The 13,842-nt window shown below is 45.0% G+C and overlaps 1 long non-coding RNA gene across 1 annotated transcript; it reads left to right on the top strand.

The window, feature by feature from the left end:
* Positions 1–1,495: 1,495 nt before the first annotated feature.
* Positions 1,496–13,304, top strand: LOC129485193 (uncharacterized). The gene is made up of 3 exons (XR_008658639.1): positions 1,496–1,690; positions 5,481–5,699; positions 13,205–13,304. It is a non-coding gene; the product is annotated as an uncharacterized lncRNA (long non-coding RNA).
* The last annotated feature ends 538 nt before the right edge of the window (positions 13,305–13,842 follow it).

Consider the following 13,842-nt stretch of genomic DNA (forward strand, 5'->3'; position numbering starts at 1 on the left):
CTCTAAAGAAGGTCATAAGACCCTCATTCCAGAAGCATCCTCCCTATCCCTGGAGAAGAGGAGTGCCATACAGAGACCCCAGGAAGAATCTGAACAAACAGGCCTTGCTAAGTCCCCCAGCTTATTAGCATAAGTCACACCCTCTTGTCCTCCAATCACACGTCTGCACGACTGTGCATGAAGACAGTTTCTCCTGTTTCTTTGGGTCTTTATTTCTTTTTCTTTCTTTCTTTTTTTTTTTTTGAGACGGAGTTTCACTGTTGTTGCCCAGGTTGGAGTGCAATGGCTCGATCTCGACTCACTGCAACCTCTGCCTCCTGGGTTCAAGCAATTCTCCTGCCTCAGCCTCCTGAGTAGCTGGGATTACAGGCATGAGCCACCACGCTCGGCTACTTTTTTGTGTTTTTAATAGAGACAGGGTTTCACCATGTTGGCCAGGCTGGTCTTGAACTCCTAACCTCAGATGATCCGCCCACCTCGGCCTCCCAAAGTGCTGGGATTACAGGCGTGAGCCACCATGCCCGGCTGGGTCTTTATTTCTGAAGGTTCCTGTGTCACATGAAATTTATATTAAATACATTTGTATGCTGTTCTCTTGTTGAGCTGGCTTTTGTTATGGGGGTCTCAGCCATGAAGCATTTGTTTTCTTTTTTAAGACAGAGTCTCGCTCTGTCGCCCAGGCTGGAGTGCAGTGGTGTGATCTCGGCTCACTGCAACCTCTACCTCCTGGGTTCAAGTGATTCTCCTGCCTCAGCCTCCTGAGTAGCTGGGATTACAGGTGCCTGCCATCATGCCTGGCTAATTTTTGTATTCTTAGTAGAGGTGGGGTTTCACCATGTTGGCCAGGCTGGTCTCGAACTCCTGACCTCGAGTGATCCACTGCCTCAGCCTCCCACAGTGCTGGGATTACAGGCGTGGGCCACCGCACCCAGCAGCCATGAACCTTTCCATAGGAATTGCCTTCTTCTTCCTCTAGCTTCCTCAGCACTCTGCTTTCTGTAGGTGCCCCTCCTTATGCCACATGTGGACCCCGAGGGAGGTTGTACTGTGGCTGCTCACAGTCTTGTTTAGGGAATCTCTTAGGCAGAATCCTTTCTCCTGGCTCTGCTTGTGTCATCTGTGAGCCTTGAGGTGGCTTCCCTAGGCTGGGGCACATCCCCTGGTCCCGTAGCTATGGCCCGAGTGACAGAGGTCCCAAGCATCAATCCCAGGGACTTATTCACAAGGGCATGGTGAGCGTTATTCTCAGAGGGGGTGTCTATGGACAGGCCTGGGGCGCTCTCTGGCTTGCCTGGCTGCTACTCTGTGGTTTTTCCCTGCTCAGAGCCCATACTTTGCCGTGCAAACTTGTCATGTGGTAAATTATCACGCATGCCCTGTGTTCCCTTTTCTCTCATTTTCTTGAGATTAGTTTCTCATGTGTTTTTGGCTTGATCTCCAATCAATGACAAATCATATTTGTGCAACATTTTCTGGTTCACTTTCACAGGTGTAACTCGAGGTCGTGGACGTGATCTTGCAGGCCTGAGGCTCCCAGTGTCTGACACGGGGTGCTCCCGATGAAGAGATGGCTGGCCTGGTTGCATGAAGGTTGTCTTGATGGGATTCTTGTTCTGGGCATAGAGCTGGACTCTTGGACAACCAAAATATCACTTCTGGAGCTCCTGAGGTTCCATAGTGCCCCCCGCTGGTGGGTAGGTATGTATAGTGACTTCTCCCTCGTGTCTGGAGAGTATTATAAAATGGGACTGTTTTCTTGGCCATTGTCGGAGCATATTCAGGACATTTTACAATAAGAGAAAATCAAGAAACAGGGCCAGTAAATATGGGGGTCCCATTTTAGGCAATAAGGCAAGTCCCACATCACTGGTAGGTCACATTCTGTGAACGCAATGCAATAGAAGTCATTCACAAAAGACAGCAAATAAAAGCTTCTATACATTCAGGGTTTCTTTCTTTTTCTTTTTTTTTTTTTTTTTTTTTTTGAGATAGGGTGTCACTCTGCCATCCAGGCTGGAGTGGTATAGTGGTGTCATCATGGCTCACTGCAGCCCCAAACTCCTGGGCTCAAGGGATCCTCCTACCTCAGCCTCCCAAGTGGCTAAGACTGCAGGCATGTGCCACCATGCTCGGCTAATGAAAACTTTTTTTTTTTCCTGTAGAGACAGGTTCTCACTTTGTTGCCCAGGCTGGCACATTCAGGGATTTTGAAAACACATTTATTAATAATTCAAATCAAAGAAAAAATTGTGATGGAAATAATGAAATATTTATGAATTAATGACTACTGTGAAATGCTACATTTCAAAACTTGTGGATACAACTGAAATCAATTAGAGGAAACGTTTAGCTTTAAATGTATTCATCAGAAAAGAAGACGTTTTGAAAATCAAAAAGTCAAGGGTTCAATTTAAGGCCAGGCATGGTGGGATGGTTCACACCTGTAATCCCAGCACTTTGGGAGGCCAAGGCAGGAGGATTGCTTGAATCCAGGAGTTTGAGACCAGCCTGAGCAACGTAGCGAAATCCCCTCTAAAAAGCTTTTTTAAAAATTAGCTGGGCATGGTGGCATGCACCTGTAGTCCTAGCTACTCGGAAGATCCCTTGAGCCCAGGAGTTCGAGGCTATGTTTGCACCACTGCACTCTGGCCTGGATGACAGAGTGAGATGCTGTCTCTTTAAAAAAAAATTCAACTTAAGAAGTTAGAAAAATAATGCAATATATAGCCAAAGAAGGAAAAAAGATAAGGATAAAAATTAATGGACTGCAAAACAAAAATAATATTAAAGAGACTCAGTAAAACCAAAACCAGTTCTTTGAAAAGACAAATAAAACAGACAAACCTCTGCAAAAAGAAAAAAAAGAAGTCACACATAAACAATGCTAGGAATGAAAAGAAGATGATAACCATGGATACAATCGAGATTTTGAAAAATCATGATAAAATACTGTGAATATGACTATTTTACATTTATATGAAATGGATTATTTTCTAGAAAAATATAAATTACTAAAAGAAACTTAAACCAATCTGAATATACCTATAAGCATTAGAGTACTTGAATCAGTGGTCAAAAATATAACCTTCATTCCCTCACGTTAATTAAGATAGGAGGCCCAGATAGTTTTACTGAGGAGGTTTGTCCACCTTTAATGAAAAGATAAGCTGTCATGTATAAACAGTTCCAGCGAGTAGGGGAAAAACACATCCAAACTCATTTAATGAGGTAGATTAGTAAAAGTTGAAGATGAAACCAGAGCAGAACAGCACCATGTAGAGAAATTTTCAGCCAGTCTCACTTAGGAACAGAATTGTACAAATCCAAAATAAAATATTAACAGATTAAGCCCAGAAATGTATTTAAAAGTATAGCATGGCTGGGCATGGTGGTTCATGCCTGTAATCCCAGCACTTTGGGAGGCTGAAGAGGGTGGATTCCTTGAGGTCAGGAATTGGAGACCAGCCTGGCTGTCATGGCGAAACCCTGTCTCTACTAAAAATACAAAAATTAGCTGGGCATGGTGGTGCATGCTTGTAGTCCTAGCTACTTGGGAGGCTGAGGCAGGAGAATCGCTTGAACCTGGGAGGCGGAGGTTGCAGTGAGCCAAGATCACGCCACTGCACTCCAGCCTGGGCAACAGAGCGACACCCTGTCTCAAAAAAAAAAAAAACAAAAAACAAAAAAGTGTAACATGACCAAGAAGGTGTTATCCCACAAATAAAAGGTTGATTCAACATCAGACAATCTATTAAAGAAATGTACCACTTCAGCAGATTAGTGGAGGAGAAAACATGATTATCTCAACAGATGAAAAAAAAGCATTTGCTATAATTTGATTCAATTTAATTAAAAGACAGAATCCAAAACAAAGAAAACAAAACAAAAACCAAAGCACCCTCCTTTCCATGATTACCTCTGTTCTCTGCTCCCGTCCATTTCTCCCTTTCCTTGTCATACTGTATCTTTCCTGCTCTTCTTTTTCCTTTAGAAACTCACACACCGTCATGGGTAATGCCTTTGCCTTGTTACCTCTGCGTGGAATATTCTGTTCTCAGAGCTTCCCAGGGCTCCCTCTTGTCACTTAGGTATCAACACAACTGTCATCTTTTGGGGCCTTGCTCAGACCCATCTCTAAATAACCAGCCCTCTACTGCAAGTTGCCCAGTTTTATTTCCCCCTGAACATTGATGATGGACATTGCCTTGCTTATTTACATGTTTGCTTATTCAGGATATCCCGCTTCAAACGTGAGTGTCCAGGACAGTGGGACCCTGTCCCTCCACTGCCCAGAACGAAACTGGGCACATTTCAGGTGCCGAGGAAATGTTTGCTCTATTAACTGGCTCTGTTTCCTTGGCCGTTATGGGCCTTCTCAGGAAATTTTATGTGAGCAAATCAAACCGATTAATTTTTCAAATGTACTGTAATATTTGGGACTACATTTAACAGCAAAGTTGATAGATTGCACTTTGTAGACACGAGTTTCAGATTTATTGATTTTGATTTTGCAGTTTTCTTTTGGTATTTTGGGTTGAAAACAACCTTTAACCTTTTCATAATTTTACCAAACTTGTAAACTAGGCCCTTTGCCTGTCATCGCTAATGGAAAATGGACCTGTTTGGGGCAATTATGCCATGTTTGTCTCTCTCTCTTTGTTTGTGCTTCCCATAAATGGAATTTATTTCATTTTAAAAGTGCGGGTTGTGTGAGATTCTTCATTCATTAGACCGCGCGGGTAGGTAGAGAGGACCTAACGGCTTAGTATTACCGGTGGTGCGCGGCTGCACCACTTTCACAGGTGCCGGGAGGAGAGCGGCGCCCTCTAGTGCACATTTTGAGATCTGACGTTGAGTGAATGGATGGACCCGCAGCCAGGGCTGTTTCTCCAGTGCCCTCAGGGGCCGCATTGTTGTTAGACTACAAATCAGGGACCATGTAGGTGTCCAGTTAATATTTGTCGAATGAATTAATGTCTAGAACCATGAGCTTTTCGGACTGCCCTAAAGAAGTGAGTCCGAAAAACAGAGTCATAAAAATAAATGGTCCTGTTAGAGATGAAAGGAAGGTTGACAGCTGAGGTAGAGGAGACAAGCAGGTGGAAGGCATGCAGTTAGAAATGTCTTTCTTGGGCCGGGAGCGGTGGCTCACGCCTGTAATCCCAGAACTTTGGGAGGCCGAGGCGGGCATTACCTGAGGTCGGGAGTTCGAGACCAGCCTGACCAAAATGGAGAAACGCCGTCTCTACTAAAAATACAAAGAATGAGCCGGGCGTGGTGGCGGGCGCCTGTAATCCCAGCTACTCAGGAGGCTAAGGCACGAGAATTGCTTGAACCCAGGAGGCGGAGGTTTTAGTAAACCGAAATCCCGCCACTGCACTCCAGCCTGTGCAACACAGCAAGACATGGTCTCAAAAAAAAAAAAAAAGAAAGAAAGAAAGAAATATGTTAATATGTTTCTTTTCTTTTCTGGTTTAAAGAGGAAATAAATAAGAAGACAACGTAGGGTAACTTTCTAGCGAGAATTAGCCCAAAAGCCAGCAGTGGAAGCTTGCTCACTAAGACCTACAATACCGAACAGGCCATGCATCAATCGGGTGAGACACCAACTCCCAGTCGACTGCAGGAGGAGAGAGGCCGCTTGGAGAGGCAGTGGGAAGCCGACGACGCCAGCTGAAAAGCCGTGGCTGCTTTTATCTGTAAGCACATGTTTCAAATGTAGATGTTTACTGGGGAAATTTGAACGCCAATGGGATGTTTGATATTACAGAATTGCTAATTTTTTTTTTTTTTTTTTTTTTTTTTTTTGAGACAGGGACTCACTCTGTCACCCAGGCTGGAGTGCAGTGGCGTGATCTCTGCTCACTACAAGCTCCGCCTCCCGGGTTCAAGCGATTCATCCGCCTCAGCCTCCTGAGTAGCTGGTATTACAAGTGCCCACCAACATGCCCGGCTAATTTTTGTATTTTTAGTAGAGACGGGGTTGCACCATGTTGGCCAGGCTGTTCTTGAACTCCTGAGGTCAGATGGTCTGCCCGCCTCCACCTCCCAAAGTGCGGGGATTACAGGTGTGAGCCACTGCGCCTGGCCGGGATTATTAATTTTTCTTAGTTATGATTATGTTGTGCTTATGAAATACGAGGACCCTTATCCTTCAGAGACATGTGCTGAATGAAACGCTGTCTGGGATTTGCTTCAGAATCATCTGGGGTGTGAGTGAGGGTGGGGGTAGAGGTGAAATAGCACTGACTCTGTGTTGATAATTTCGAAGGGGGGTGATAGGGAAAGTTCATTACACATTGCTCTACTATCATCATGTGCTAGAACTTTCCCGTGACAAGTTAATATATGTTTGTATATGATCTTTTTGTTCCTTTTGAAACTGTCTCTCCTAATACTCCTAAAAAAGCAAATGTGTTGGGAGGAGGAGAGGAAATGTTTTTGGTTGAATTGAAGTTTTGGTTTTGGGCTATTTCCTTTGGCCCAAGACATCATGATGGCTGAGAAGAGGGAGGGGCTAAGAGGACTGCTTGCTTAATTTATATATGGGGTGATTTCAACATAGTCCCTTCAAGACTGAGAAAGACTTCAGCTGGGTGCGGTGGTGCTTGTAGTCCCAGCTACTTGGGAGGCTGAGATGAGAGGATTGCTTGAGCCCAGAAGTTTGAGGCTGCAGTGAGCTGTGATCACATCACTGCACTGCAGCTTGGGCAACAGAGTGAGACCTTGTCTCTTTTCAAAAAAGAAAGATTGAGAAAGGCAAACTAATGAGATAATTGATCCAAATAATTTTTTGTGGTTGAATTGATGGGAGGATGAATCCACTTTTCTTTTATTCTTCTCTTTTCTTTTCTTCTTCACTGCCCCAGTCAAGGGAGAACCTACTTTTCTATATTCACTAGAAAATATGAAAAAGTTTTCCAAATAATACTGAATAAATAGAATTGCATCAAACACCTCTTTGCTGTCCATTGATAGTTGAGTATGATGCAACTTTTGTTAAAAAATAGACTTTATTTTTTAGAGCAGTTTTAGGTTCACAGCAAAATTGAGCAGAAAGTACAGCAATTTCTCATATACTGTTGATCCCCACAAGCATAGCCTCCTCCACTATCAGAGTGGTACACTTCACACAATCGATGAATCTGCATTGACATATCATTATCACCCTAAGTTCATAGTTTCCATTAGGGCTCACTCTCGGTGTTGTATATTCTATGGGTTTGGACAAATGTATAATGACATGTATCCACTGTACAGTCTTTCCACTGCCCTAAAACTCCTCCATGCTCCACCTATTTATCCCTCCCTCTACCGAAACCCTTGGGAACCACTGATGTTTTTACTGCCTCCATGGTTTTGCCTTTTCCAGAATGTTCCAGAGTTGGAGTCATATGGTATGTAGCCTGTTTGGATTGGCTCCTTTCACTTCATAATATGCATTTAAAATTCCCCCATGTCTTTTCACAGCTTGACATGTGCCAGTGTTTGACTCTCCAGAATGACAGTTCTGAATGGGAATGCTTTGATGGTCTTTGCTGTTGTTTTGAACTAAATGCTTTTTAAAGGAAAAATGATATAAATAATTTTTGAGAATTCTAGCTCTTTAAAATGACTATTATCTTCACTTGATCTCTCAGTCGCTTGGATACTAAATTGGGAGTGCAGGTGGGGAATGCCCAGCTCATGCCAGCACTTCAGATGCTGATGCCCATCTGTAACAGAATTGTCAGAATTAAGGCTAAGTGACTGCTCTGCTGAATTTTTGGAAGTAATTTCTGTGTTTGCCTGAATTTGGAAAAATTCTGAGGGACACTAGAAATGACTAGAGGTTGTATGAAGACATGCAGCATTAACATCAACTTCCAGCCGAGACTGGCCGTGGTTTCCAGGCAGACGTGGAATCCTCTGGGTCTTCTTTCTGGAAAAGCGTGGGTGAGGGGCACATAAGACAAGATTGACCATGCGTTGACAATTTTGAAGCTGGATGAGAGGTAACTGGGGGTTCCTTATGCCTTTCTTTCTTTTTTTTTTTTTTTTTTAAAGATTGTGGTAAAATACACGTAACATAACATTTACCATCTGCTATGGTTTGAATGCTTGTGTGCCCTCCCAAAATTCATGTTGAAACTTAATCCCCAATGCAACAGTATTAAGAGATGGGGACTTTAGGAGGTGATTAAGTCCTGAGGGCAAAGCCCTTATGAATGGGATTAACAACCTTATAAAAGGGCTGGAGGGAACTAGCTAGGCCTTTTTTTGCCCTTCCATGTGGGGATGCAACAAGAAGGCACCATCTTGGAAGCAGAGGGCAGCCTGCACCAGACACTGAATCTGTTGGCACCTTGATCTTGGACTTCCCAGCCTTCAGAATTGGGAGAAAATTTCTGTTATTTATAATTTTATAAATTTTTGTTCTTTATAAATTACCCAGTCTCAGGTATTTCATTATAGCAGTGCAAACAGACTCAGACATTATTGTAACCATGTTTGAGGGGCTGGTTCAGTAGTGTTAAATACATTCATATTGTGGTGCAACCAATCTCCAGGACATTTTCATTTTGCAAAACTGAAATTCCACACCCATTAAACAGCAACTCCCCATTTTCCCCTCACCACAGGTCCTTGCAACCACCATTCTACTTTCTGTTTCTATGAATTTGACTACTCTAGATACCTCACATAAATAAAATCAGGTGGTATTTTTAATTTTGTGACTGGCTTATTTCACTTAGCATGATGTCCTCAAGGTTTATCCATGTTGTAGCATGTTGAGACTGGATTTCCTTCCCTTTAAGGCCTGCACAATATTCCATTGCATGTATATACCATATTCTGTTTATCCATTCATCTGTCAATGGACATTTGGGTTGCCTCTACCTTTTGGCTATTGTGAATAATGACGTTGTGGATATGAGTATACAAATGTCTCTCGATATCCTTCTTTCAGTTATTTCAGATGTACACCCATCATTACACTCCTCAATCTCCAGCTGGAATACAATTAGTTTTGTGATTTGTTTCCTGCCACTGTGGGAGGCTACATGGTCAGTGCTGTGGATGGGTCAAACCAGAGGGTTAAAATTCCTTGAATTTGACAAAGTCATACACGTTAAAAACTTGTGTGTGTGTGTGTGTGTGTGTGTGTGTGTTTGAGATGGGGTTTGTCCTTGTTGCCCAGGCTGGAGTGTAGTGATGCAATCTCGGCTCACTGCGACCTCCACCACCCCGGCTGAAATGATCCTCCCACCTCAGCCTCCTGAGTAGCTGAGATGACAGGCGTGTGCCACCACAACCAGCTAATTCCTTCCTTCCTTCCTTCCTTCTTTCCTTCCTTCCTTCCTCTCTCTCTCTTTCTTTTTTATTGTAGAGATGGGGTTTCAACATGTTGCCCAGGCTGGTCTGGCACTCCTGGACTCAAGTGATCTGCCTGCCTTGGTCTCCCCCAAAACATTTGGTTTTTGTATTGACTAATGGCTCTTCAGTTGTTAGTTGTATAGCATTTAAGTTTGAGGTATTTGAAAATGGATGAAATAGAAAATTAAGCAGTATTTCTCTCAAATGCAATGAGCCAGTATTTTTTTCACATTCTCCAACATATGGATGCAGAGATGAGGCTAAAGAACATGGAGAGCCTTTCCCATCTGGTAGCTATATATATATATATATATATGTTTTTGAGATGGAGTCTGGCTCTGTCACCCAGGCTGGAGTGCAGTGGCATGATCTCAACTCACTGCAACCTTCACCTCACGGGTTCAAGCGATTCTCCTGCCTCATCCTCCTGAGTAGCTGGGACTACAGGTGCTTGCCATCACGCCCAGCTATTTTTTTTTTTGTATTTTTAGTAGAAATGGCATTTCACCATGTTGGCCGGGCTGGTCTTGAACTCCTGACCTAGGTGGTCCGCCCACCTCGGCCTCCCCAAGTGCTGGGATTACAGGCATGAGCCACCTTGCCTGGCCTCATAGCAATATGAATTGAAGGTAAGTGATTAATTTTGACCACATCCATTCAATGGGAAGGCAGGGAACCTCTTTTTGGGAAAAATAAACCTGCTTAATGTTTTCCAGAAAAATAGTTTATAGTATCTTGCCAAGAACACAATTATTGCCAGTTGTACCGGGAGGCACAGAGGTTGTGAAAGGCGCCAATGTCATCTGTTTTGTATAACCTTGAATACCTTATGTGTAAAATGACTTTGTGTGTTTAAATGTGTAGGGCTTTTTGATATGGGGTAATAACCCATATATTAGGGTTGCCAGCCTGGGCAACATGTTGAAACCCCATCTCTTCAATAAAAAAGAAAGAGAGAGAGAGAGAGAGAGAGAGAGAGGGAGGGAGGAAGGAAGGAAGGAAGAATAACATATTCTTCATGTATTCTGCATATTATGGTATGTTTGGTGAACCCCAATCTTGTAGAAGAGAAAGGAAAATCAGCACTGCTGGTAGCACTAGAAATTCAATAGGTGTAGAGATTATTATTATTAACAAAGTGACTAAAATAGGAGGACTCAGTTTGGAAAATTTGAGACGTGAAGCCTTACTGGTTAAAAAGAAATCAATAGATACAAGGTCACTAATTTAGTACTTTCATTTTTGTATTTTTTGAAAAAGAGGCCCCTCAAGTTCTATAAGCTTCAAGCTCCACAAATCCTGGATCTGCCCCTGGTGACGGCTTGGCCCCTTCACTTGCTGAGAGGGGAAGGAAGTTTTATCAATAGAACATTCCCTTTGCCATGCTGAATGCCACTTGATTGTCTCCCCAAGGACAGACCCTTCTCCTCAATTTCAAGGGCTCCGTGTGGGTGTGTGTGTGTGTGTGTGTGTATGTGGGGGAATTATGCAGTCATTTTTCCCTGTGTCTCGTTCTAAAGCAGCAGGGTCTTGAGCACAGGCACAGGTGTCTCTGAAATAGTTGTGCGCTGGGGCCTCCTCCTGTCCTGTCAGGGAGAACGTGGTGGTGGTGGGGGGAGGAGCCATTATGGTGGTTGTGTGTGTGTGTGTGTGTGCACGCGTGTGTGTTTATGTGTGTGTGTGTGTATGGCTCACACCGACCCCTGACTTTGCAGTGTCTGCCTAAAGTCCTTGGTATCTTCGGTGACTCCTCATGTTGCTGATTTGTTCTCTGGGGGCTGCACCGTCTGCCTTTCCCAACCACGGTGTCTCTCTGCCCTTCCCATCAGGTGTGTGGGCCCACTCTGACCTTCACTGGGCAAATCCTCTTAGTGGGAGGCCACACCTGAGGCAGGAAGGGCTCTCAGCCCTGCAGCATGGGCTGCATCAGTGCCCAGCAGGGCTCCCAGCTCTCACCACCTGGCTGCCTGTCAGGTGCCCTGACGCTGCAGCTGCATGCTCTTGATGCTTATGGGGCCGATTTTCCATCCTCCATCCACCACAACTTATGTATCCCGCTGTCCCATGTCCCTGCAGGGCTAATGAGAACTTCTCCAGGCCAAGCAGTGGCAAGTGGTGCCAACAGCTCCGTGCATACTGGGGCTCCCAGGTCACATGAGGGTGCTGAGGGCCTTGAACGCCTTTCACCAGCGGCCTGACTAGTGTGGCAGGTCAGGAAACAAGAAGAGACTTTAGAAGAGGGAGGCCTTGCCTTGTGTGCCTCAGAACCAGGACACTTGGTCCTCACCGGGGTGAGGCTGGGCAGAGTGCACCCTCCAGCCACCTGTACCTCCACAGCCCTGCAGGCCGAGAGATGCAAGATAAACTGTGGACGGCACCCACTTTGGAGTCAGGAGGCCTGAGACTCTCCCCCAGCTGGTTCCTTCATGACCTTGGGGAAGTCACTTCCTTTCTGGGGGCTACAGTTTCTTCACTGAAGAATGAGAAGGTTGGATGAGAAGTCACTACTTCCAAAGTTTCTTTTTTTTTTTTAATGAAAGTAAAATCTTATTTTTTCAAAATCTCACTGGGAAGACCCATGGATCACCCCAAGAGTATTCCAGCTACAGCACGGGATGGGTCTCCCTCTCCCCAGCAACCTTGTCTGCTGGGCCCGCCCCTTAGGTGTCCGGGGGCCCCCACCAGAAACTGCAGAAAACATTTGGAACCCACTGGACTTGCTTGCAGGTCCCATAGAGTCCCACCCTCCAGCATTCTCTAAGGAATTCACAGGTACCCTCTCCGACCCCCATCCACACTCTCCACAGACATAGGCACAGAAACGTAAGCACTGCCCACAGCTGTGTGCACACACAGGGACTTCCAGAGGCATGATTCAGAAGCCACACTGGGCAAAGTGCCCTCCTGCTGTTTGTGTTCACTCATGCAGCCCTTGGCCGCCTTCTTCCTGTCTTCTTTATTTGCTGCTGTCACTCCCACCTCCTGTGGAGTAGACCAGATGGTCGCACCTGCCCAAGGAAGTGTCTATAGAGGGACTGGCAGAGTGCATTCCAGCCAAGGTAGAAATCACTGGCAGGCAAGCTCTTGGGGCCAGGGCACTGGGGCTTTGGAGTCCTGGCCTGGGTCCCTACCCAAACCCTTGTCCCCTCAGATACATCCCTAGACCCCTTCCTGAGCAACCTGGAAAGAACCTGCAGGCCCATTTTCTGCACGTTCCTCAGCTCCACAGGGAGAGGAAAATGCTCCTCCTCCGGTTGCTGCCCAGGCTGCCAGCTCGGAGGGGCTGTGGCTTCCACATTCCCTTCCCCAGTGCAGCCAGGCTTGACCTTTCAGAAAATCCTTGAAGATGGGAAGGACTCCCAAGGGTGGTGTAGAATAGCCAAGCCCAGCCCCTGGGCCTGCATAAAGCAGTTGTTTAGAGGCAGAGAGTCAGATGCCTGGTGAATGGGGGGCTGGTGCTCATTATAGTCAGAGAAGGCAGTGTTCTTATTTAGCTCCTCTCGGAGCGAAAGCACTTGCCCTCTGCAGGCTGCCCCAGAAGCCAAAGGAAAGCAGCTAGAGGCTAAAGTGAAGGTTTGGGGACTTTAATATCTGATATAGTTTGGATATTTGTCCCTGCCCAGATCTCGTGTTGAATGAAATGTAATCTGCAGTGTTAGAGGTGCCTGGTGGGAGGTGTTTGGGCCATGGGGGCAGATCTCTCATGAATGGCTTAGGCCATCCTCCTGGTGATGAGTGAGCTCTCACTCTGAGTTCACATGAGATCTGGTCATTTAAAAGTGTGTGGCACCTTCTACTTCACCAACCCCCCACCTCTCCCTCTTTCTCTCTCTGTCTCATGCTGAAGGAGACAAGGAACAGTGAGATTCTCCCTTGGAGCCTCCAGAAGGAACCTGCCCTGTGGACACCTTGATTTTAGCCCTGTAGGTTCATTTCAGACTCCGGACTCCCAGAACGCTAAGAGAGTAAGTCTGTGTTGTTTAAGCCACTTTTTTTTTTTTTTAATTGTTTTATTTGGGAAAAGTGCTTCTTACAAAAGGGCAGCTGCAAAATACAGAGACCTCTGCAACAATTATTTGTTTTTTCTTAAAGTGAAAGAATGGGTGGGATCCAAGGAATCAAAGCAGTAGATGGACAAACCAGGAGCATCCCCAAGTTATTTTCAGGAAACAGCAATAAAACACAAAGGTAAAATTTCCAATCAAGGAATTCTTCCAACAACTTGATTTTAGCTAGTCTCAGGGATTCCCAAGCCCTCCCCTTTGGTGGAAAAGTATGACTTATCACTGCAAACCCATTACTCCGCCACAATAAACATCTTAGAACAGAGTTTTGAATCACATCTGTCTACCTGAAAGCTCAGGGGTGGAATGAGGCAAATACCCACAAAAACGAACACAAAAACCCGACAACAAAATGCTTCAAATAAGGACAAAGGTTTCTCAGAAAGTGCCTGTACTGAAAGGCTAGATCATAAAACATTAA

Source organism: Symphalangus syndactylus, chromosome 6 (genome assembly GCF_028878055.3).
Source record: "Symphalangus syndactylus isolate Jambi chromosome 6, NHGRI_mSymSyn1-v2.1_pri, whole genome shotgun sequence".
NCBI lineage: Eukaryota > Metazoa > Chordata > Mammalia > Primates > Hylobatidae > Symphalangus > Symphalangus syndactylus.